Here is a 26,937-nt window from a genome sequence, read left to right as displayed (position 1 = left end):
TTTATACTGTTATCTTTGTAAACAGATTAATCCAGCAGCTATATCCACTACTATTGGCATTCTAAGGAGCTGAAGATGCTCTTTAGGCAGGATGTAAAGGGCTATTCTTGCTCAACGCTGCCCCAGAAGTCCTTCATTCTTTCTGATACTTCTGCAATTTATTGAAACATCCACTACATTCTCTTTCAAGAGCCTTTTACTGACCAGGAGAATTAACCACTCCATTCTATTTTCCTATTATAGACCATGCAGCTTTTTATTGCACAGGTAATAACATAGTACTGTATTTTTACTTATCTATTTCCTCTTACCAGACTATATGCATCTTAAGGGGAAGGGAAATAACATTCTTTTTGAATCTCCAATGTTTAGCAACAAATTAAAGGAAAGAAGGAAGGAAAGGAAAGAAGCATTGAAATCATAGTTTATTGAGCTCATTTAAGTATTACTACTTCTTTATGCCAATTTACTTTTATAACAACCCTATCAACTACAGATTGTTATCCTCGTTTTACAGCTAAAACAAAAGATGATGCTCAGAGAGTTTTACCTCGTTGCCTGAATCTGCACAGTTCATCATGTATGGCTGAAATGGAAATTGTGAATATCCCTTTCTGACCCCAGAATGACACTCAGCCACCTCCTGTCACAGCGTTCAGGCAATATTTAATGTGTGTGATAGGCTTTCCATAATAGAAACACACTTAATCTTAATACAATCACCGTGGTCTAGGTATTGGGGCCCATTGTTTGCTGATGAGGAAAAAGAAAAGTTAAAACAAATCTCCGAAGTCTGCTAGCAAATTAAAAAGTGATAAGATACAGAGATGCCATGATTACAAGTTCAAGGTTCCTTCACTGCCTCAAACCTGCCTTTATGATGCTTTTGTATAATTCCTTACTGAAAAATGATATTCTCATCCAGAAATTGCATAATGGTCATAGCTAGGTAAATGTCATGAAATTAGAAATCAGTTTCACTTTTTGGAGCCTGCAGATATGCTCAAATTTATCAGCGAATAGGCTAGGAAAAATAAAATTAAAGTGTAAAAGGGATTAGCAGAGGGCATAAATTAGGCTCTTTCTGACCTAATATTAGCCTACCTGCCAGTTCTCATTTCTAATGGTCTCTCAACAACAACATGGTCTTTAGGGCCATTTACCTGTAATCTAAGGTAGAGTGAGAAGGAAAGTGATTTTAGGGTCATGATTGAATAGCTAAAGAGACACAAATTGAAAGAGTTCTATTATCAGGAAAAAAAGTAAGGCTATTTTATGGTATTATTATTGAAAATTCTAAACCTTAAATCAGAGAAACATTAGTAGGCAAAGTTCTCTGCTACAGATGTGTGGTGGTTATAATGCATTAAGGATAATTTAGAAAGGCATTGATTAAAAACAATGATAAGCAGGGCATGAGGTGAAAATAAAAATAATGATAAGAATTGAAAATGAATCTGAAAATCGTGAAGACTGTATGGTCCTTCAGGATAAATCAACATTATAATATAATATGATATTAAGGTATGTCTATGCATTTTATTATACAATAAAATATTTTTGATCTATAATTTAGAGACAGAAATTTGTTTTTTTAAAAAAATCTGTGTTGAATATTTGCAGTGCCTAAAACTAAATAACAAGACAGAGCCTAATCAGTACCTGGTATTATATAGTTATATTAAAAAAGATTTAAGCCAGACACTATACCAAGTGTGTTGTATTTATTAGGTTTATAGTCATTATTTAATTTAATTTTTAAAATAGCCCTTTGAGTTAGAAGTGTATTGGTTCCAAATAAAGAAACTAACATTAAATTCCTTTTATTGTCTGACAACTGTTTTACTCTAAGATTCAAATGAAAATTTGAGGCCAAATCAACTGCTTTTAATAACTAGGCTATACTTCTACTTGTATGTTCATACTGCACTTCTATGGCAGTATGTGCCGGTAGTCATGGGGAAGAAAAGATGGCACAAGAATAAACAACTGACTTAGACTCAGACATTGAAGCTAGATAACAGGGCCTAAAGCAAACAAAATGTCTGGCAAAGTAGGTTTCAGTGAACAGTCACCAAGTAACAAACTGTAAATGATCTTTCATGTAGAGCACATTATTAATATATTTAATAAAAATCATTATTTTAGCCCTTGATTATTTAGTTTTCCTTGCCATTGATTTTATCTCAGGTTGTCATTGATCCATTCAATTCATATACTCAACATACATTTATTATGTGTTCACTGAGTTACAGGACTCAGAAGGGTGCTCTGAGAACCACCCGAAGAGTGAATGAGAGTTTAAGGAGAGTCCAGAGCATTTGACAAGGAGAGCAGGGCTGTGCACAGACAGACTCCGTGGCAGGGAACTGTGGGCCTTCTTGGGACTGAGGGAGAGCCAGTGAAGTAGGAGCCAAGAAAAACCAGGAAGCATGGTGGGGAAGCAATTAGAGAAGATTTAATTTTGCTTTCCATTAATAAAATCTTCCTAATTTATTTCTCTATGTATAACATTTATTGGGGAAGAAAAGATGTATCCCGTTGAATAAAAGTAATGCTACATGATATGCTATCAATAAAGTACTAGGTATCTCTTGTAATATAGTTTGAAATTTTGAAATATTAATATTAATTTTACAACCATGTATGCTGATAGCTTCTGATATTTTATAAGATTTAATTAGAGAGATTATGTTTAATTTGAAAGGCATATACTACTTATACAGGAATATGACTAGAAATGAAGATTTCTATGTACAAAAGCACTTAATATATAAATATATATGTTTAATATGTATTTTAAATTTTAATTGAAATTATTTTCAAGAGGGAGTAGTAGAGGTTTGATTAGCTTTTTATTGTCCTATATTTAATCAGTCCTAAGATGTAATTATAATCCTAGGCTATAATTACTCTCTAAATGAAAACTTTATTAAAAACCAACTGGCCTCACTAAAGATTTTAGTCATAAAGTCTTAGAGAAATTTCATTTTTGTTTGTAAAACTTTTCCCATGGTCTTTCTGTTCACGATCCAAAGACAACATTTCTCTAGCTGCTAAGTTATTCTGTTTTCTACTTTGTAACATGCCAACATCAAAGGCTGTGGCTCTGCCCTCTCCTCTCCTTATCCATGTCCTACGCAGGGTAACTGAGAGATCTTTCAACATTGACAGCAGCTCATCTTACTGATAAACAAGGCACAAGACAGAAGCAAATGGTTTCTAGGCATAGAGAGCAGTAGGTGAAGGTGGGATACTTTCCTTTCTATCTTCAGAGAGTATAAAGTAGTCTATCATGAATGTCGTGATCGTAAGTTAAAATAGTATTGATTTGGGTGGTCTGCTATACAGGGAAACTATACAGTGTAAACAATATGAATTGTACAATGAAAGGCGAGTGAGTTCTGAAGAGGAGGGAAGTGATTAGCAGCACAGACAGCAGTGAGGATGGCAGCTCTGATAAAGTCTGTCCTCACACGAGGAATTCATTAAAGCACTTCTACTCCCAGATCTCTAATACCTCTTATATGTATCTTCCTTTCATGTATAATTCCCCTTTTCTGAGGATCCAAGGATATAAAAAAATAAGATAGAACCTCCAAAACCACCGATATTCTTATAGACGTCATATAAGATATGGTTAGATGATAGGTATAAATAGTTAAAAGTATAGAGATAGATTTAAGTTAGATAGGTATGGATATAGTTAGAAAGGTATAGACTTTATATAGGTACAGATATAGATAGGTATAGATTTTGGATAGAGTTATACTTTTCCATATCTAGATATACCTCTATCTATCATCTATATCTATAACAGGTAGTAAAAGTGAAGTTGAAAAATCTGATTTATATACAAAGATCAAATCTTTGCTCAAATCACTTCAAGGGTGATCTCATATCTCTTAAAATCCAGATGTCTTACTGCTTCCTACATGACTGTGCGATACTGCTGCTTCCACCGCTACCACTCAGGGCCATTGCATGTCAATAGCTACCACATTGCAGCCACGTGGGCTTTGTTTTGATTCCCAACATTCCCAACAATTCGTTACCTCAAAGTCCTTGCACTTGCTATTTTCCTTTTCCTGGAATTAACATGCCTGGCTCTTTGGACCAGGGGATCCTTCTCATCTTTTCAATCTGAGGTCAAATCTCACGTTCTCTGAGCAATCTTTTTTGACTTTCTCTAAAGAGTTCAGCCATCCCCTCACTGTCATAGCACCCTATTACTTTATAACAGAGAACTTATCCCAATCTAAAGATGTCTTCTTAAATGTTTATTTATATATTGTTTATATATTATGTATTTTTATTGTGTGTCTGTCTTCGCTAAAATTATTATCTGCATGAGAACAGAATCCTTACCAGCGTTATATTCCACTATATTCCTAGCACCTTCAACTGAGTCTATAACCAAGAGATGTCCAACAAAAATTTCTTCTGTTGACAGGTCAGTTGATAGCTCATTGACAGGTCACTGATATGCTCATTATTAATTAATTAATTAATAACATTTCTTTCTTGATGAGTAGTGATTTCCCCACAGTATTCTAAAGTCCAAATTTATGAGCTGTAGTTTAAAATTTTTAAATGATCTAATTAGCTTAGATATTATTCTTGCTTCCATCATCAGTGAAAGACTGAAATGGATTAAATAAAGGCAGATTGGCAATGAGTAAAGTCAGAAATTAGAAAGATGCATTGCTCCCTTCAAGAGTACTGTCAAGAGGAGACCACCACCTGACTAGCCTTGGGGGCCAATGGCCTGATGAATTTTTACTTCTGATTCAGGGTGGCCATTGGTACAACCTTTGCAAGTAAATTATGGTTATAAAAGGACCTAAAGAAGCTCTTTCTGATACTTTGGGGCAAGGGACTTCACATCTCTCTCTCATAACTAGAGAAATGGTCATATATTGCTACTAAAAATGAAGAGGAAAACAATGAGTCTGGAACAAGTCTTGTTCCATTAATTTCATATCCAAAATGAGACACCGTGGAGGTAGCAGTCCCATGGATGGTAAAGTAATTTGATAGGCAGTATTCATCTTTTTATTTCATTTTAAAAAAGTGCTTAACATTCAGGGGAAGTCAGCAAATACTGTTTAACTCTTCTATGGAAAAATCATTTGCCATCAACTGTCACATCAATGCCACATCAAAGGAAAGAGAGCTCAGTGCTACTTGGTAGTACTAAAGCTAGCAAGTGAGGCCTCTCTGGAATTGGGTTCTCATTGCCACATTATGTTACCACCTCTGCACAAAATGAGTACATGATCACTGCTTAGTCAGGGAGCAGCAAATAGGGTTTTAACAGTGCATTTTTCTGTTTCCCTGCACAGATGTATGTATTTCAGCCTCTAAGTAATCAGCAGCTTCTGGTTTGTGGTGCACACAATATAAAAAAGATATAAAGTATCTGGGATTTAATTAATTAATTCTAATATCACTCCTCTAAGTAGGAAGCAAAATTAACAAATAATTAATCAATAGGTTTTTCATTTAATTCTAAAACATAAATGTCTTCAGAGATCTAAAATGATTACTTCTCAATATTTTAAATACAGATGTATAACTAAAAATGCTATCTTCTTTCACAAAATGTTAAAGTTGGCTTCATAATGTGAAATAAATTATTGTTTTGAAATTATATATTGCCTACTTTCAATTAGAGGACTATAATTTCAAAGAGAATATCGATCATTATTATCTTTATAATTCATTTGTTTGCTTATTTTATAAGTAGATATTAAAGGCCCATGATTCTAACACTACTAAAGAAATATTAGTAGTGGATCTATCCTGGGAGTATCTATACACCCAAGAGATTTGCCTGTTTGAAATAAATCCGTCAAACAAACATTGAAGTTTTATTGTAAAATTCAGGCAGAAATGTTGATACTGTCTACCTCAATTTAAACACAACAACAACCAAAAAATCCAAAAGAAAATCCCTCCAGACTAGTATATATAACTTTGTGATATATATATATATATATATATATATATATATATATATATATATATATAACTTTGTGTTATAAGGAATTTCTTTGAGAAAATAGGCACAGGTAAAAAGCTTGCAAAGCTTGCAACTATATATATATAGTTTATAAAAACTTTAGAGCAAGCTGAGATTACTCAGATTCTGTCAGTACATCTTGCTGAAAAACACCTACCCTTGCCTAGTCTTTGTTCAATGTATTTTCATCGAGAATATGAAGCTCTGCCATTGTAACTATAAACTTGGCCAGGCTTTATTTTGATTGTGTAAGAACATACCCAGAAAAGATGACTATGTTATGTGACTTTGAATCTGTTTTAATTTTCTCTCTTTTATACTTTCCTTTTCCTAAGTGCCAACTAAAATTTTGCTCACATGTTTCCTTTTAAAACATGAGTTCAGAATAAAAGTAAGGAAAAAAATTAACTTCAGTGAATGTTTTATTCACATCTATGAACCCTAAAATATTATGATCTTACTTGATGTGATTAAGTGACACTTGCTTTCTCACACAAAAGAATTACAGCAACATTATTCTTAATCATAAACATGTACTAAGCATGTATTTCTTTAAATAACTGTATTAGCCAGAGCCTTTTTGGTTATAAATGCAAGAGATTCAACTCAAACATACTTAAGCAAAACAAGTAATTATTTGGCTTACATAAACTGTGCAAGGTTCTCAATAAGAGGAACCAGAAATTAAAACAGTTAAGATTCTCCCTTCACCTCTCATTTTCCACTGTGTGCCAAACAAATCATCTGGCTCTTTTTGGACAAGATTAAAATCGTGATTTCTGATATGATCAGTGCTTGTAACCTCACACCTATCTGAGCAGAAAGGAAAAGAATTCTAGATTTCAGCTTCCTTTTGAAAAACTCTGGGAAAGTTTCTAATTGGCCTGGATTGAGTCATGTGATCACAACTAGACTAATCACTGTAGCTAGAAGAATTAGGTATGGCAATTAGAGGAGCCTTGGGCGGGTTGCATCGTTAAACCAATAACTCTGACTATGGAGGTGGGTTCATGTATAATAAGAAGATGCTAACTCCTATTCTGACCTCATGCTCAGAATATGAGCAATGTTTCTAAAATTAAGGCTTCAGAATACATTTCCCAAAAGAAATGGGAGGAGTGTAGGGAAGGCAAAGCAAGTGCATACACACACACACACACACACACACACACACACACACACACACACACACACACCCACACACAGAAGAGGTTAAGACTTCTCTCTCTTGGTGTTCTTTCATCTTCCCTACTATCAAATATGTACTGAGCATTATCATCTCTGGACTTTTAGTGAATGCTAATGTTGAATAATTGGCATCATTTAGGTTGTTCACAATCATTTTTCTTTAAAAGTTTTAGATGCCATTAATTATGTCTTTTACTCTCAGAGAGAAGAAGACATTTGTGTTATGGACAAATAAGTAAACTCTGCATAAAATTGTGGATCAGATGGTTGAGAATTGTTTTCAGCTCATCGGTTTTGACACCTGGATAAATCTAATAATTGATACATTGCTGTTAACTGAGTGGCAGCCACGGCACATTGTCACTTCAATTGATGATGTGTGTGGTTGGTACTAAAAGTGTTGCATTATACTGTTATATAAGATATCTTTAAAACAGATTACATTATGGCTAAGAACTAAAACAAAAAAATATATATTGTCTTTTCAGTCATTATAACAGAGCAGTGATGCATGCATTTAGTAGTTTTGAAGTAAATGTTTAGAAGCTGAATAATTTCCATTCCATTTTTTGTTTTAGAGCAAAAACCAAGTACTTTAGGGGACTGAGATAGAAGGATTTCCATAAGTAGATGAAACTACGCTTGGTTATTGATTCTTCTAGAACCTAATAGGTCTTCAATAAATATTTGTTAAATTAAAAATAAATGCAACTAATGTTAGGGGAGATTGTTAGATGCCTTGAAAGAGAACACAAAAAAATTAGGAACACAAGAATATTGAATGACTAAATTATGTAAAATTATGATTAAAATTATCATGTCAGATTTTGTCAGAAATTTTCTTTAAAGTAATAGTACATCTGACAATTGATGATGTCTTTGATGTTATACAGTAATAAAAGAAATTTATTTTTACTTCATGGAAGTCATTTTGGCAACATTATGGAGTATCAGGATTATAATACTAGTAATCAGATTACCTAACTTCCAATCTTTGGTTCTATCACCAACTAATTGTGCTGTTGAGAGAAAGTCAATTAAATACTTATGACTTCATTTATACCACAAAGATTTTAAACTAGATATGTTACTCCTCAATCTCAAACATGAAAACACATGATTCTAGATGGAGTGAATAATGTAAAAAGGAATTTATTATTTCTTCATCTTAAGAATTATGGTTTGAAATACTGTAACTATAGGTTGGTAGTTGTGTAATTTCCAGAGGCTGGTGTAATATATATATTTTTTAAATTCTAGAATATCTTATTAGATCGTGTATCTAATGTTCATAGTTGAAATATAGCTAACATGCAAAATATGCTATGTTTTTCACTTACAAAGTATTTAGTATTTGGATTAGTGTTTATAGCTTCAGACATATTAGTGAAGCAGTAAGTAGGAAAAATGCTAATGGACAGCTAATCAAGTGTCTGGGTATCAAACAGTCAATTACTACAGACTAGGATGATAATTCAAAAATAAGTGAGGCATTATCATTTTGATGCAGCATTACTTAGACCAAATGTAGTAACTAGAATAAACAAATGTTTGCACACAAGCACACTTGGGAATATGGTCATTAAGAACCTAAAATTTTCTAACCAAATGGTAATCTCCTTTCTTTCTCAGATGCCATAGGCAGTTCTGCTCATTTATTGAAAATACAATGCAGCATTCTCAAATCCAAGCACTAACATTTTATCCTATTGGGTTCTTACCAGCCTGAGAACTTGGAAGTGACTTGAGTTGTTATATAATCCTTTCCCCATCTTTAAGAAAGGCACAGACTAAATCATCCCAGTCAAGTTCTTTTCACTAAAAAATTTCTAGAAAAATTAATGCTATCATCTCCTATGGTCATATATCTGAGTATATTTTCTTTTAAAAAAATTAGTATCTTATGCCAACTTTTCAAAAGAGACAATCACTTTTTATTTTACAGGAAAATATTATAAAATATTAGAACTAGAAGGAAGGCTAAAAATCATATAATCATTTTTAAAATTTTAGAAATGAAGAAACTAAAGTATAGAAAGTTTAAATAAAGTGTTCGACCCCACAGACTAGTTGATAACAAAGTGGATTTGGAACCCAGATTCTTTGATTTTTACTTCAATAATTTGTTTATATTTGTCGCAGTTTCTATTTACTTTATTTTTCTTATGACAGGAACACCCTATCCACCCTTTCTTTTAAACTGAAATAATCTCTAGCAATTGACTACGCCTTCCTTTGCTATCGTGTCTTTTTCTTTTGATCCTTTAGTTCTGATGTGTCAGTTTTAGATTCTGGAAAAATTGATTGAAACCACTCAAAGGCACAAGAAATTTATACTAATTTATTTACAGTTAAAATTCTACCACCAACACTGTGTTTCTGTTACGTATTTTCTATATCATTTTTATCCCAGAAATGTTAGGAAGATAGCAAGGGATTCTGGGTCTCCTGGGGAAGAAAGTGGGTGCTATTCCCTTGGTGCAATTGCCTCCCTGGGAAGAAGGACAAGGGTGGGTCCCAGGCCCCCATTTTGGTCCTGCCCTACCTTAATCCTCTCCTTAGCTACTGCCATACCTGGGGGAGGAGGGAATACCCTATGAATCTGCCAATTATAATTCAGTGCACCAGCTGCAAAAGAATGCAGAGGATTCTCTAGTCCAGGGGCCAAGCAGCATAGGTAGCATAGAGTCCAGAAAGTGACCTAGAACAACCTGCATGCCTAGTAATGCAACTCCTAACTGTCTAATCAAAGTGGTTCCATGGTGACATCTGAGCCACTAGGGAAGGTCTCAATCCATTCACTATAAAACAAGACACAGAGCATAACCAGGCACTTTTCTTCCCCTTCCCTTTGCTCTTTTCCTACTGTGGGAATGGGTCTAGTCATCATCTATGGCGTACATATTGTGCTCTGTAAACCTATATCTTGCTCTTGCCCTATAATCCTATATTTCTCTCCTCATAACCTCATTTTCATGTTTGCCTAGCTTTGGTATGTCTAGTCACTCTTTGGCCATGAGTGTGCTAAGAACTGACATTTCAGACTAAAATCTGAGAGAAACAGAAATTTTTTGAGAAATATTATAATCAGAGTAATGTTTAATAAAGAGAAATAGAGTGGCACAAATTGGATAGTCTCTAAAAAATGCTTGAATTCCCAGCTGCAATGCCCACAACTCAAAAAGAATACAGAAAAGCTCTAACTGAAGTGCAACTGGAGACCTGGAAGGAGGGGAAAAAGAAGAGTCAGAGGCAACATTTAAAAAGATAATGTTTAAGAATTTCCAAAAACTTAATAGAAAAAAACCCATCATGCCATAGAAAGAAAATCTCAATGACTCCTAAGCTGAATAATTACAAAATTAACTATATCACTGGCAAATCATTATAAAACTGCTGAAATCAAAATCACAAAGAAAATAATAGAAGCCAGAAATAAAAAGCTTTTTTTTTGAAAAAAAAGTACTAAAACTGATAGATAACATCTCAATAAAAAATTAAAGTCACAAATCTATTTTTTACCATCTTTAAAGCATGAAGGAAAATAACACACAAACTTAAAGATCATGTTATGTTAAAATATCCTTCAAATATGAAAGGAAAATAAAGGCATTTCTGAACAATCAAAAAAATAAAAAAAAATAATGGGAAAATTTGTTTCTAACAAACCTATATTAATGGAAAATGTTTACTCAGACAGAAGAAAAATGATGATACTGAGAAACACAGAAATTCAGGAAGAAATGAATTGCAATTGGAAGGATAAATATGTGAATAATTATAAATATTTATTTGCATAAAATGATAGTAATAACTTATGAGGTTTAATATATATCCAAGTTAAGTAATTAGAATACAAGCTAGAAGGACGTAAGTGGAGTTCAAGGGTTCTAAGGCCTTTGAACTAGGAAGTGGTCTGGGAAGTGGTAACATTACCAATGTTTATTAATAATTGCTCAGACCTAACCAAACTGCAAAGTTTGAAGGCACAGTCCTCCAGACCCGACTGACAAGCCTGCCCCAGACTTCTGAAACTAACTGCAAGGAGTCAGGGTCCAATTAAGGTTAGAAGGAAAAGTCCATATGGGACTACCCTCACTTCTGACACCAATGGTAAGTTCTGAGGGTTCCCACAACAGCCCTGTTTTGATAATTCACTAGGACTCATAGTGAGTCCATAGTGAGTCCTACTGAAAGCTGTTATACTTACGGTTGTAGTTTATATAAAGGGCAAGATGCAGATCCAAAGGAAGAAAAACATAAGGCAGAGTCTGAAAGATTTCCAAACATGAAGCTTCTTTTGTCTTCGGGACATATTACTCTCTGGTATCAATGTGTGACAATACAGAGTGCTACCAATCCTGGAAGTTCACAGGAGCATTGATGTGTAGAGTTTTTGTTGGGGTTTCATTACATAGGCATGATTGATTCATTAACTGCCCATATGTTTTAACTCAGTCTCCATCTTTCCCTTCCCTGGAGGTCAAGCATTGATAGCATGTGGCCTGAGGAGCCCGCCATAAATAACAAGGACACTCTTATCATTCAGGTAATACCAAGGGTTTAGAGGCTACCTTCTAGGAAGTGGAACAAAGTCTAGACCTCTCTTAGGGCAAGGATGAATTCTCTACTACACAGGGCACACTCTGGCCTTTGCCCAGGTTTTCTTACAGCAAAACAATTATATTTATCTGGGCATTTGTATTTAATAAAGCATTTATATGACAAATACAACAACAATATCATTATAAGTATACCTAACATTTGGAGGAGCCAATGGAGGCTAGTGATAGGTTTAGAAAAACAACTATTCCATCCTGTAAAGTGTTACATATATTTTTATGTTTTAACTTCTTTGTTTACCATTATTTGTACCTTACAATAAACTTTTACAGAGTTATTTAGCAAAGAATTAGTTGATAGCTAAATCCAGTTTTTCCTCAAACCAGTCATTTTCTATTAATATTATATCTTGAGGAGGCTTTTTCTCAATTTCCTAGTATATTCGACCATCAGTATCAGTATTATAATCTTGCTAATGAGGCCAGTGTTATACCATATCACACTAATGGCATATGAAATCTGAAAAATAAAAGTCAAAAGAGACTGGTATATTATTAGAATTCCACTCAGTTATTAATAACTAGTTTAATCCATCATCATATCATATGACCAAAATGTCTCCTAGAGCAATGCCTCTCAGGTTTGCAAGTTTCCATTCAATATTTCCAGGTTCCAAAGGCTGAGGTGTTCTCCCTGCTTTCAGGTATCTGGTATAATTGAGCTAAGAGACAAAAATCATCTTTTGCTCTGACCCTTTCTTGATGTATTAATATAATATTGAATTTCCCTCATTGCATAATTAGTCATTCTTTCACCTTAAGCTATCATTTATGGTTCCTTTCATTTGCCATTTAATTTTACCCCAAACTTTCTACCTTGGAAGAGATATTAGTTAGGTTCAGCCACTGTGCTAGTCCCGAGTACAGCAGCAATACTAGTCTAGCAGGTGCCTCCCCCTCTTTCTGCTCCCATTCATATAAGCAGAGGTAAAGAGCTCATGGCCTTTCTTGAGCACTAGAAAATACTGTTCTGTTCACCTTCAACCACAATTTTGCCAGATGGAATGAAGGCATAATGGACCCCATTAGACCCTTAGCAATTCTGATATATAAAATTTTAAAAATATAGTTAGAGTTTCTTGATTCAAGGTCATTCATGCTTCTTGAAGCCACAGTTGCAGCCCTGGTCATGAGACCATTGCATTGGATGGGGAAATAGAAAGTTGAGCACATGTGGGAAAAAAGGACAATCGTTCCACCCTATGCTTTTCCCTTCACCATGGGAAAATAGCATAGTCATACCAGCATCCTCCCCAACCTTGACTCTACTTCATACCCCAGAAAAGTAAAGAAATCTCTCTAGTGGGAACCCTCACCATACCACCCTCATGTTGAGTTTGACCACTCACTCCTGAAAGCATGTAAGGCAATCGTTCTTGTCTTTATAGTCTCACATTTTAGATAACAAATGTCTAAATGGCTCATTCCAATTCTCTATCAAACCATTACTCTGTGGATGATATCTCGCTGCTCATTGTTATACATTGTAGGCTATAAAGTTCCTTGGTGTGAGGAATTGTGAATTGGTGGTGCAAATTGGTGCAATATCTTCTGCTTCTTTTATAGTATTCTGAACATTTGCATCTCCACCAAGTATACAAAGTCCAATCCAGAATGTCTATTCCTATTAGGACCCATTTGTAGCCTCTAGGAGGCGTCAATCCAACTTTCCTGCTATATACAGAGATCCTTCCTCAGGGAATAGCCATGTGTAGTCACTTTCTTTCTTGTTGACTGACTGAACAGTTCTTACTGACATTTTAGTGCCTTAGATTAGAAGGTGTAAGAGCAATATGTCTAGATTCAGCCATTTGCTGCATTGCTACAGTCCCTGGGTGCCCACGCATTTCATGGACCCTGATGGCCACCTCAAGTGATTACGTCAGTCACCTTCTAATCCTGTAAGGGGTTCTTCTGCCAGCATTGGCTTGTCCAACCTTAATGTGCTATGTTAAATTCCCAGAGTGATTTCCATCCCAGGGCCACAACCCATATGGGTATCCATTTACCAGGCTGGCTTTCCATTGCCCTTCTATCTGACCATGCAGACAGGCTGTTAGCTACTGCCCATGAGTCAGTAAAAACCCAAATATAGGGGAAAACAGCATTTAATTCATCCCATTGGGTTAATTAATTGGAACGTAGGCCTTCCAAACAAGATGCTGTCCATTCATCTTGGAATTAATGTCCATAACCAAGCAACTCTATTTTTCTAGAAACATCAAATATAAGGACATTATAGGGTTAAAAATAAAAAGGATTGGAAAAGATAGAACATGCAAAAACTAAAGAAAATTGCTATAGCTACTACTTTCAGATAAAGTTGACTTTATAGCAATAAAGAAATAAGAAAGAATATTTCATAAAGATGAAAGGATCAATCTACCAAAATGACATGACATTCTGTATTTATTTGCAAAAATTTAGATAGACTAAAATAATAGACAAATTTACAGTCCTAGTGGGAGACTTTCACATAATTCTTTCAATAACTGCTGATAAAAGGCAGTAAGAATATATAAGACTAATGACATAATTTATAGATCTGCTCTAATTGACATAGAGAATACTACATCCAATAATAAAACACTGAGCCCAACTTGTGCATCCTTTACAAGTGCACATAGGCTATTTACCAAATTGATAATAGGGTAGGCTATAAAAATAACTCAGGGTATATTCTATCACCACAGTAGAAACCAACCAAAAATCAAACTAAAATTTAATTAGACACAAAGTAATGTTAGCAGCTACATTTAGACCCTGAAATCAAATTAATACAACAGAGAAACTATAAATACATATTTTATTGTGAAACATTCCTCTTACCTGTCTCATATAAATTATATTCCAATTAATCTAGAGACAAAAATTAGATATGTCACTTAAATCTTTAATTGTCAGTTATTTCTGGGTGTCTTGAATTTACACAAATGTTTGGAACCACATAGAGTCATATCCATTCACAGTAAGAGCTAAACTTCATGATTTATTTTTATACTAATAAGGAATTCACAACAAAACACCAAAACTATAGACCTTGGAAGAATTTGGAGACCATATTGTAAGTGTGAAGGTAATGTCACCTATGGAAAGAATACGGTGGTCATTTAAACCATCGGGGTTAAGTTCAAGCTTTTCTCCTATTCTGTGACACTACGTGCAAGGTTTGAACATGCTGAACTTCAGTCTTCTGTATATAATGGTAATAAATTGTTGTTTACTGACTGAGAAAGAATACTAGGAATTGGAACTAATACCTGCTGAAGGCCTAATGACTGCTGCCAATAAGCTTGCCCCTGAACCTGTGAGTCATTTAATAACAGTTAATAGTCGCAACAACCTTTTGACACAGTAGATATATAAATAAAGTGTGTGTGAGAATACTGCATTAACTGTAAAAAATAATGCCTGGTTGTTAAAGCAAACAAAATTATATTTGCATTCTCATCTGCCATATGTTAGATGGTTGACATGTTATTGATATGGCAGTGATGAGGACAAATTTTAATTTATTTTCAGTAACATAAAGATTCAGAGTTTTAGTATGCATCATAGAAATTGCTAAGTTTTTTTTTTCATAGTAGATTCTGGTTTCCTGCTAAATAACTCAAAATACTTAAGTGCCTCAATATATATTTTAAACATTGCTTTAAGAAATTTTTCATAATTCTTCTTGGAAATTTGGGGTTCCATTCCTATGTTTCGCTTTTTAGCCTTGGTAAAAAGAGTTGGTTTCTCCTTTTAAGTAAAATTTGATTAAATAAAGTTATTACTGGACTTTATTTTATCTACAGTTATCTGTTATCTTCAGGCAAATTAATGAACTCTGCAGTATTCTAATAATACTGATAATCATTTATAACAGTGGTTCATAATTTTTAAACATTAATACATAGACTATGATATAGAGAATAATATTTATAATAATTAAGATTTGTTAGAACCATATATATGTGTGTGTGTGTGTGTGTGTGTGTGTGTGTGTATTCTGACTATAAGCTGGGTCCTCGGTCTTAAAAGTAAGGCAAACAAATAGGAGCAGCAAAAGTTCTAAGTCATATTAGAACTAAGTTTACATTATTCCTCCTGCCTATAGCAAGTGTGCTTTCTCAAGTCAAATGAAAATGAACTAAAGATAGGTGTATGTTGACATAGCTTTGAGAAGAGGTCAGTGAAATAAAGAAATCATGTAGACCTCACACTTAATCAAGTCTTTCTTTCATATTTCAACATACTCTAACTTGTATTACAATATAGGCTTTTGCTTTTTAAAGGCACCCCAAGGCCCTGGCTCTACCGCCCCACCATCAGCTGAATTTTAAACAACCACTCTTTTAATACAAAGTCATTTCATTTTCTATTGTTTATCCCAGAGTAGTGTTTAGTGCCTTGGATTAGCAGGCCCTCAGGCATGTAAGAAATTGATGGATAAAAAGAAATGCTAGTGGAAAAGCATATGAAAGCAGCTGAATCTTGGCATATGCAAAGTGGAAACTCATTGGAACAAAGAGGCATCTACTGAATTGAGGTTGTAATTCTTATTCATGAGAACTGTTGAGGGGGGAAAATGGATATTCTGTATATTTCCTAAAAGTCAGTTTCCATAAAAGGGTCATTTGGTGGCAATTTCCTATCCAGAATACATCCATCTTGCTCCTCCTTGTTCCTGACACTTTCCTCATGTAACCATGTGAGTCAGGAGAAGTTGATCTTGCCCTCAGTTCTAAGAGTGGCTCCTGAAATCAAAGCCAAGCAGGCATTGGTTCAAGAGCCTAGCCTTAGCCAAGCAAGTGTGTGTGGCTTTTCTCTGAAGACTGATTTGGTTAAGGCAATGATTCTCCAAGTGTGGTCCAGCAGCGTTAGCATCCTCTGGGGATTTGTTCGACATGTAAATTCTTAGGCTCCCACTGAGATTTAACTGCATTAGAAACTTGAGGAGGGAGCCCCAGCAATCTGTATTTTATCAAGCCTTGCAAGTGATTCTGATGCACATGCAAGTGGGTAAACTGATGGGTTAATAGATGAGCTCCTGAATGAGGCAGGCTGGATCTGATCCAAAGAAAGAGCTTTTATCCCATGGATGTGAGAAAAGTTTCTCCTGTTCCCACTGAGGTATTTAATAAATAAGGAACTAAATTATCCCAATCACTGCCGGCTGCCATTTTAAAAGCATCATAGAATTTAGCTTGTTGACTGCAATAGATTGAATGTTTGTGTCCTCTCACTGCCGAATTAATACGTTGAAACTTAATCCCAAATGGGATGGTATTTGGAGATGAGGCCTTTTGGAAGTGATTGGGTTACAATGGTGAAGCATTGTTTAAAAGGTATGAGTGCTACAATGAAGTAAAACAGACAGTTGGTGTATAGTTTGCGATGTTAGACGGTATGGCCAGGAAATCCCTCATGAGAGAATGTCATGTAATTACATGGGGGGAGATCAATGCAGAAAACAGCTATGAAGTCGATATCATTAGCCTTACCTCTAGCTATGGAAACCGAAGGAAAAAAGGTGAAGCAGTTTGCCCAGGATTAGAGGGATAATTAAAAATAAGACCATGATTTGGACTGAGGGCTGTCTAGCTTTGAGGTATGAGCATTATCAAGTACACTATATTCCCTCTAGAGACATACTACTACATTTAAAAAACAATTTGTTATTAGGAATAATGAGGTAATACAGTGAAATCCATGAGCAACTTTATTAAATTTCTTTGGAACCCTTTCATTCCTTAAGACAGTCCTTCAAAAAGCAAAATACCTTAAAGTGGAAAATGTTTACATCCTCTTACATCTTTAAATTAAACTGCTTGCCACATGGATCTACCTTTGTTCAGGGCTTGGAGGTAAGCAACAATGAATTTTCCTTTGCTTATTCTAGAGCTTACATTCGGCATGTATGGACCAGTTGTTAAAACATTGGAATAATTCAGATCAGGAAATAGGCGCTGCCTTAAGCTCCAGTAATGCTTTCTGGGCAGAGTGGCAATCCTAGTTGCCTCTCTTAGGACTTTTAGGTCCAGGACCTAAAATCTTTGCCTGGGGACCTCAGCACCCTATGTTGTTGCCAGTTCCCATTGTGATTGAGTGGTGCCTTCACTGGCCCAGTCGTTAAACATCTTGTGCACCATCTCCACACTCTATCATCCCAGGGCTCTATCACCAAAATCACTTGGTAAATGTATTCAATGACTCAAAGATAGATGAGATGGTCATGAGAGTTTTCTCTCAGCTGTAGTCGAGGCACCACCAAAGGGAATAGTCTTGACAAGAATCCAACTGATACAGACAGCAATTGTGCTCTCCTCTCCACCAGCCCAAAAGAAAGGGAAAGATTTCTCTCTAAGCCCGAAGCTCAGGTTTCTCAGACAAATGATAGAATAGTTATGTTGATGATTGCCCTGAATAATAGACATGTCCCTTAGTTAACAGATGTTCCCTCCAGTTGCTAAATATAAATTGTACATTTTCAATGTGTTTTCCTTTGTATCAAACATATATATGACAAACTTTCCATCCTCCTGGAGCTTACAAATCAGTTTTTTAATGGAAAACTTGGGAAGACAGATTTTATTTTGTACAATAACTTTCACTGACTAGCAGGACAGCCCAGATATAGGGGGAAAAAAAGAATTGCTTGAAACAGAAAATTTTTATGTTTGCTATCTATGGAACACTTACCTCTGAGAATCTGTCAGAAAATGAGGCCTTATCTTGCTTGACAACAATCATTATCTAGTCAATAATTCCTTTTGAGGAATTTAAAACTTCTGCCTTTGCCCCTGAAATGACTGTATAATCTGGCAGAGCCATTATGTAAACTAACATTTAGAAAGCAGAGGGTATTATAACTCCCTTCATCAAAAAGTTAATAATCTGTGACATTCCAAAATCACAACAAAAATGTTATGTCAGTTCTCTCAATAACAATAATAAAGAGATCCTTTATGGTCTTAAGAATGAAAAAAAAAAAAAAAAAAAAGCCTAACTCCAAATAGTTCAAGTTACTTGAATTCCATTTGATAGTCTTTTTCTGCAGTCCTGCTTCCATTAGACAGATCTAACTATATCCAGAAGTTAAAGCTGGAAGATTCAAGGGCTTTATAAAGAATATTGTAAGATTCTAATGTAGACAGAACTTTCTGACCCACCATTGTTGTTGGAGCTTTCAGTGACAGATATAAAAATATTACTTCCATTAGATGAAATGGAAGTTGAATTCATTGATGTATATGATTATAATCTTCTCTTTATTCTCTTCTTTTTAAAAGCCCCTAGAATGTGATCATATTGCTAGGATCATGAGTAAAAAAATCATACATGACTAGAGGAGTGTAACTTTTTTTATTGGTTGCAGCAGTTCTGAACTATATGGAGTCCTCCCAGCTATTTTTTATCATGGCAGCTCCCTCTGTCCTTCATGTAAAAATCAAGGGCTGCTCAAACATAAATTTTTTTTCTATACTTCCTTACTTTCTGTTTTAGGGCTTATTCAGTTATTTCTGGTTTATTCAATTTTGGTGGTTTGTTACAAATGACTTTAAATTCAAATAAGTGTATGTGACTTATCCATATTTTTGCATAGTGCTATAGAAAACCAGTGGTGCTTAATTCATTCATCTTTAATAAACATCCATTTAAGAGTTTATTTTGTTAAAAAGCCAATTTCACCCTTCTGAACACTAGCCTCTGAGCCCTTAAAACTCTCCTAGGTTTAGGTTAATAATTTGCTATAAACTCTCTTAAGCCTTCAGTCACTATTCACCAAAATGCTGCTTCAGTCTATTATGTTAAATATCATTCTCATCATAATCCCTTTTAGAATTTATGCAGCACTACATGCCTATGTGGTCCTAAGGGAAGGCGAAACTGAGAGACTCATATTCCTGTGCCATCTCTCTTCCCAACTGCTTTTCAGGAGACAGAATAAATGACTCTCCAAAGATGTCTGTGTCACAATCCCTGGGAACCTGTGACTATGTTAGGTTCCACAGCAATTAAAGGTGGCAGATGTAATTAATATTGCTAATCAGCTGCCTTTGCAATGAGGAGATGATCCTGGATTGTCTAGGTGAGTCCAATATAATCTCAAAGGGCATTATATAAAAACAGGAGATGGAGAGAGATATCTAGACAGAGGGCCATGTGAGGAAGATGCCATGTGAGAGCCATGTGAGAAAGTTGGTCATTGCTGGCTTTAAAGATGGAAAAAAGCCACTAGCCAAGGAATGTGAAAAGCTGGATAAGTCAAGGAAATGGATTCTGCCCTAGGGGCCTCCAGAAAGAATGAAGCTCTGCCTACATCTAATCTTATTCCACACCCAATGAGGCTTGTTTCAGACTTCTGACCTCTGGAATTGTAAGGGAATAAATTCATATTGTTTTAAGCCACTAAGTTTTTTAAACCCTAAAAGAATACTTAACTGAGTACTAAAGTATCATTTTAGCAGAGGTTATTATATCCATGTGAAAAAACAGAGATGTGGGAGTCCACAAAGTTAAATTAAACAAAAACAAAAACTTTTTGTGAAGGAGCTTTATTACTTAGAACACATTAGTATCTATTTCCAACAAGATTTTCTTTTTCCTATTGACGTGTAGAATAATTTTTTCCAATCTTTATACCACTGGAACAGGTTTATTTCCATTGTTAAGTCTTGCAACATTCTTAATTAACCTGTGAATGTAATTTCTGGAATAATTTAATGGGATAATTAAAGTGATTTTAATGTGTCAACATTTGCTATTTGGGAAAGGAATCAGGGAGAAAGTAAAATAATTCATGTAGCTTGTCTTTCACAAATCTGAGTTCCTTTCTATCTGAAATCATGGATGGATTATGAACTAGGGACTCTTAAGCTCTCTCAGGGAAGTTTCACTCTCATGCTCTAGGGTTAGAATGGGCATAGTGGTTTCAGGAAGCAAACAGGTGGAGAATATAGATGCTTAGAACTGTTTGGAAGCTTCACCTAAAGGTGCCTTCAGCCCTTTGCCATTCCATCATTATCCTGAGACTCTAAGGTATTTTCTAGGAGTTGGTTACAGCATAGCAGTTCTCATTAAGGTCATGTAAAGCAAGGATAGTGGTACCCTCCCCACGTCATGGAATCTCATTCTTGTTAATGCTGCATATCTTCTCTAGCTCTAGTGCCTGGCAGCTGAGGACAGTGGTGGGCTCTGTTTGAGGGAACTTGGGTCACCCCTCCTTGGTTCAGGCTTTGGTGTAAAGATTTATAGGACAGTGCATGATGAGAAGGCCTGAGTATGGGATCCCAATGATTTGTTGGAATGCTTTTTCTCCCAAAAGCCTCTCTCTTAATACCAGGCACAAGCCTCCTACATATAATACAAGTCCTAAGGCAGTTGTAGCCTAAATGAATTCCCCAAGGAAATGTCATTACTGAGAGACAAATAGGCAGTTCTTCCAGACCAGTGTTTTTTTAGCCCATGTCCTCCACTCTCAGTGGTAAAAACTTGTTTTTCCTTTCCAGTGTCTCATACAAAACACTGCTTAAGTGCAAAACAAGATGAATAATATAGTAATGACACTGAAAAGAACAACAAACGATAATGATGATAGCTAACACTTATAGAGCAGCTACTCTGTGCCAGACTCTGATAATATTATTATTGTCATTTTGCAGACAAGGAGAATGAAAGTTGGAAGTCATCTGTCTTGCCCACAGTCACACAGCTGGCTTGTGTGGGGGGCGGGGCAGTGGGAGGTTGAGGGGGAGAAATAGCATCGGGGTCCAGGCCCTCTGACCCCAGAGTTTGCACCACAACACTATATTTCTAAATACAGTGATGGCTTCTGTCTTCAGGTTATCCTCATTTCTTCTTTCAGGCACGAAGAGTGCTTTTTCAAAAACTGTAAATTCTGTGTACTAGTTTATGCCACTTACATTCAACAGAAAGCACACCTTTAACTTCCAATGGCTGTACACTGACAAAGTTTCTTTGCTTGACCAAACTTTAGTTAGACTCCTGAAGTTTCTCCTAGGCCCAGCCGGGCACTTCCTTGTAAAATACAGTTTTAGCAAGAATCCTGCTCAGTCAGTTTATCAAGAACCTCCACCCTTTATCTCACCCTCAAAGTTTGATCCAGTTCCTCATCTTCCACTTTTTCTAGGTGATGTCTGGTCACCCTGGCCTGTCTTCAGCAAGAGTCCTGTCAGGTTGGTTTAGTCAGAATCCCTCCTTTTCCTGATATTTTATCTTAGTGACTTTCTATCTTCTAATACACAACCCCTATTCTTGCCTATAAATTCCCTCATGCACATGCTGTATTCAGAATTGAGCCTAATCTTCCCCCCACCAACAACCACAAAATCCCATTGCAATGGTTCTTAATACAGTCTGTCTTACTGTGCTTTCATAAGTGTCATAGAATAATTTTTAACAACATCACAAGCTTTTACCAGCCAGTTCCCTCAGTGTAGGTTTGGGTGGCGTTTGGCATTCAGCAAGCCGGAGAACCCAGGCAGCTACCCTTCTCCCAAGAACCAAGTAGGTAACCATGTACTGTCATAATAATACAACATGCAAAACACATACAGTGTCTTATTTTATCCCGCAACAATTCCATAAGAGTGATATCACTTTTTCTCTAACTTTAGCAGACAGAAACAGAGGTGTCCATCCAGAGGTTCAAAATCCCAAGTTACAAAGAAATGGATTTATCCTTAAGTGAACTAGGTGGAAGTAGGAAGCAATCCTCCTTCAGATTAGTGTACATTTTGCTACTTTATTCCTCCATTCACCTCCATCTAGGTTCTGTGTATATCATGCACATGGTTAAGTAACATTTCTAGAACTTTCTAGAGCTTTATAATTATCTTCTATCATATTTTTCCCCTTTCGCTTTATGATGCATTTGTTAAGTAGATAGCAAGGGATTCCTAGTCTCCTAGGGACAAAAGTGGGTGCCATTGCGGTTCAAACCCCACTCCCAAAATGAGCTTTAAGAGAGGCTCATGGGAGATCCACATGCGCAGTAAGACTCGGGTCTCATAACACCCAACTGTCCAATCAAAGTGGTTCCATTGTGATGTCTGAGCCACAGGGAAATCCCTATCTAGACACCATAAAAAAAGACCCAGACCATAACCATTCTCTTTCTTTCGCTATGACAATGGATCTGGTCATCATCTGTGGCATACGTGTCTTGCTCTGTAAACCTGTATCTTGCACTTGCTGTATAATCCTATCTTTCTCTCCTCAATAAACCTCATTTTTGTGTTTGCTTTACTTTGGTGAGTCTGTTCATTCTCCGGCCATGAGCGCACCAAGAACCGACATTTCAGACTGTGACCCCACACATTCTTCAAAGCTGAAGATTCTCAAATGTACTCCAGAGAATTTTCACCTCATCATTCACCCGGTTCATCCCTTTTGCCTCCTTCCCTGCTTCACTGTTGAATTATTATACGTTTATCATCATCTTTACCTTAAAGGTCCATAAAAGACTGGTTATCCACACTGGAAAAAAAAATTGGTGCTGTATGAGGACTCAAGTTTCTTTAATAAAAATTAGCAAAACTTTTTCAAATCCAGCTTTCCCGAAATTATAGCTCAAGCCCTGTAGTATAATTCACAGAGAACAGCTGAAACCACTCCATCTCCAAGTTAATGGATGAAATTAGCATGTTAAAGTGCTGGAGGGCTTAATTAGAAAGGCAATCCTTAGGCAAAAAGCCTCTCAGGAACACTAAAGCGGTTTGTTGATTTTTGTTTGTATCAGGTTTGGGGACAAAAACCTGGAAATAGAAATTAACTCTGACTTGGAAAACATAAAAAGTCTACAATGAAGTTGCATCATCCTCAGGTTCGCTTTAAAGGGAGTATGCTCATGAATGTATGATCTTTTTACCTTCCATGACTATTTATTTCAATCATCCCAGCATTCCACTGAGAGATGGTCTGTTTATTTCTGCGTGCTTTCCTCGTGTGTTCTCCCGTTGTGTTAGTGTGGGTTTTGGCACTCTCCAGTGGAGCCATCCTGGATAAAGAGGTTGCACCATTTGGTGAGCAGCTGCTGTCCCAACCCCACTGTGCCACTTACTAGATCAGAGGCAAAGAGTCAAACTCTTCTGAGAGTTTTTGTTTCTTCTGGCATTCACCTTCATGTTATTAAATAACAACCCTGAAAGTGCCACTATTTCTGGATTTTTCCAATTACATTCCTTTTCTATTGCCTCCATACTATAGGGTTTTAGGCCTCTTACCTTAGTTCTACATACATATTGCCTCTCTCCATATCACTCACCCTGTTATAATTATAACAATTTAGGTTACAGTAATATTCACTGTTTATAGTTTTATGATCATATAAATATTGTTTGCAGTTTAGTACAGTAGTGTTCTATGTAAATACTTGCTGCTTTTCTTTTTGTGTTCCTCATTCACTCAGTAAATAATATACTGAGCACCCCACCCTCTTATAGAGCCATTTTTCTACGTAGGGGAGATACAATAGTGGAGGGAGGGGGAAGTCTCTACCCTAAGGGGCTTACATTTTATTAGCCTGGCAGCAAAGTATTTAAGAACGCCTCATCTGAAAACACCACACTTGTGTTCAAAAACTTTTTTTGCATACTTAGCAACTCTCTGACCTTAGCAAATTACCTAGCCTCTCCACAGCTCAGTTTCTTCATTTGTAAGTTGGTGGTAAAATCTAGAGCTGTGACAAAGATTAAGTGACTCAATATAACTTTGGACAGGCAAGGGATACAGACAGCAATTTTCAAACTGTATATTAAGATGTTGTGGGGGGGAAAAAACATGAGACAGGAAAGGCAAGTTTAGAAATTGTGATTTTTAAGTAGCATGATCAGAAAAGAACATTTTCTATACCATTCATTTATCTTCCAGGACTCATATCTTTTAAGATATTAATTTGGGAGGAGGTTTATTCAGCTCCTTGTATTTTTTATTGCTTTCCATTAGTTCCTTTTTTATCTTCCTTTGTAGGGGTTTCTGTCTTTAATGACTTTTCCATGTCTGGTAATACATTCATATTTAAAAATGGGACACTAAAAATCTGATTAGAATCTGTTTACGTGCATTCTTGCCTGTTCATATCCTGACATATCTGTTGTAGATTCTTTAATGTCACTTCTCAAAGGCCTTCTTGGGGGCAGGGGGAGTTTATTCTGTTTCCCCAAAGAGAAATACTCCCATTTCCTCTGAATGAGGAGGGGTGTATCTCAGTTCAGAGCCTTTGCAGTTCAACCTGTCTGCAGAAGAAATGTCTAGCCTCCTGCTCAAGCAATGGAGGGGTGGGCACCTTGCTGATAACTTGAGGGAGGAAAGAGAGGCAAGTGGCAAACTGGGGTGTATAAGTCCCTGCAGTCTGTCTCAAAGAACTTGTTAGTTAAGCTCTACACTGCTTAGCTCAGTATATAGCTGAGAAATAATTTGTGTTACAACCACCCAAGGGAGGAATGCTATCTCATTTCTCAGAACTATTTGATTCTCTTGGCCAATCAGACTGAGCTTTCTCTGCAAACATGCCATACTTTCATGCAACTTTTTATCATGTTGGCTTGCCATGTATAGTGTAAGGTGTTGATGCTAAGAGGCATCATTATAAAGTTGAATAAAACTAGATCTCACTCTTTTCAGAAATCAATGTTAAATGTATTAGGTTGAGGTCTGATAGATTCACTAAAGTAAACTTAGGGAATTGTAGAAATGGGAGAAATACCATCCTGTGTCTGCCCAGCTTCCTCCCTGGTTTTGGCTACTTCCCCTCCCTGAGCTCCCATGACTTCTACCTTATTGCCACTGGAGTAGGCATTTGGTAGGGATCTCAAGGCTAATTCAATCCCTAAAATTTTGCCCACACACCCAGATCAAACCTTTTCTGCTCACTTTTCTTGCAAAGTTCATACCGATGTTATCCATATGTTATTCCTGTCATTTCCATTAAGCACAATGACACTTTCTTCCACTGTAAACTGCTTCTACTATAATCCAACTCCCAAGCTTCCTCTCCACTTCTTGCTCACACTCAGAAGCGCTCTCCTGCCAACAAGGTATAGCACCTTATGCTTCCCCAGAGAAAAGCAAAAATAGACACTTAAATTATAATCTTGAACAATATAATAGACATACTGTCTTATCAGCATTACCCAGTTATAGTACAGCCTAAACAGTAGTTAAACAGAAGCATTTTATGAATGGGAAGCTATTTGAGTGTTAGGTATAAATGAGTTGGATTCTTGACCTTTAGCTGATGGGGACTTTCTTATCTCCTTTTGTTTTCCCAAGACTAATCTGTGCAATGTAGCAGCATTTTCTTTGTGGCAAAGTGATTATCTTCCTGTGGTATCTCTGATAAATTCAGTCATCTCTGGACATCATGTGCCACTGTGTGAAAGGGTCAGAAAAGCCCATAGGGCAAAGGAGGAAGGGACTATTGTCACCACTGAGCCCACTGAGTTAGTATGGAAAATAGGAGGCAAAAATAACACTGAGTAACTGGTCATAAAAGATGCTTTAAAGTGTTTCTTACAGTTGAGTGATTGTACTGCTTATTTGATGTGTTTGAAATTGTTGATTAAATACAGAGATGCACATAAACTGAGATTTGAGAGAAATAATTAAAGAAGTTTAATTACAGTAAATTAAGAGAACATTGAAGCAGAGACAACAGATGGTCAAAGAAGAAAATGATAATTTGAAACTATTAGAAACATTAAGAGGAAACTAAGAAGTGAAGCTAGTTTACACAGACATAAAACAATTTTTTCCATTCTTTTCACTGTTTTTATTTGATATCCTTAAGGTTTGTCAGGAATGTTTTCTTGTTCCTGCCTTTGTTTTCTTTTTGTGTGTGTTTTATTCTAAATCCTCCCTTGTTTTCTTACATGGTGTTATTTCATTTAGAGAATATTTCCCAATAAGAATATTTCATTCTAGATGTTTCCCAATTATTCTTACAGAATTTCAAGAATTTCATATATTGGTAGTATCGCTAGCTATTAGTTTAAAACTATTTCTCAAATATTACACACTTAACATGCTTATGGCAAAATTGGCATTATTCATTTAACAACAATAAATCATAACTTCATGCCAAATATCAGTATGTGC

At 35.9% G+C, this 26,937-nt stretch overlaps 1 protein-coding gene across 1 annotated transcript in view; it reads left to right on the top strand.

Annotated features, from left to right (window-relative positions):
* The window catches only part of GPC5 (glypican 5), a 1,282,273-nt gene that overhangs the window by 694,484 nt on the left and 560,852 nt on the right, over positions 1-26,937 (top strand). The gene's annotated exons all lie outside the window — the stretch shown is intronic.

This window comes from Microcebus murinus, chromosome 13 (genome assembly GCF_040939455.1).
Source record: "Microcebus murinus isolate Inina chromosome 13, M.murinus_Inina_mat1.0, whole genome shotgun sequence".
NCBI lineage: Eukaryota > Metazoa > Chordata > Mammalia > Primates > Cheirogaleidae > Microcebus > Microcebus murinus.
The sequence above is the reverse complement of the archived record's forward strand: the minus strand, read 5'-3'. Positions and strand labels throughout refer to the sequence as shown.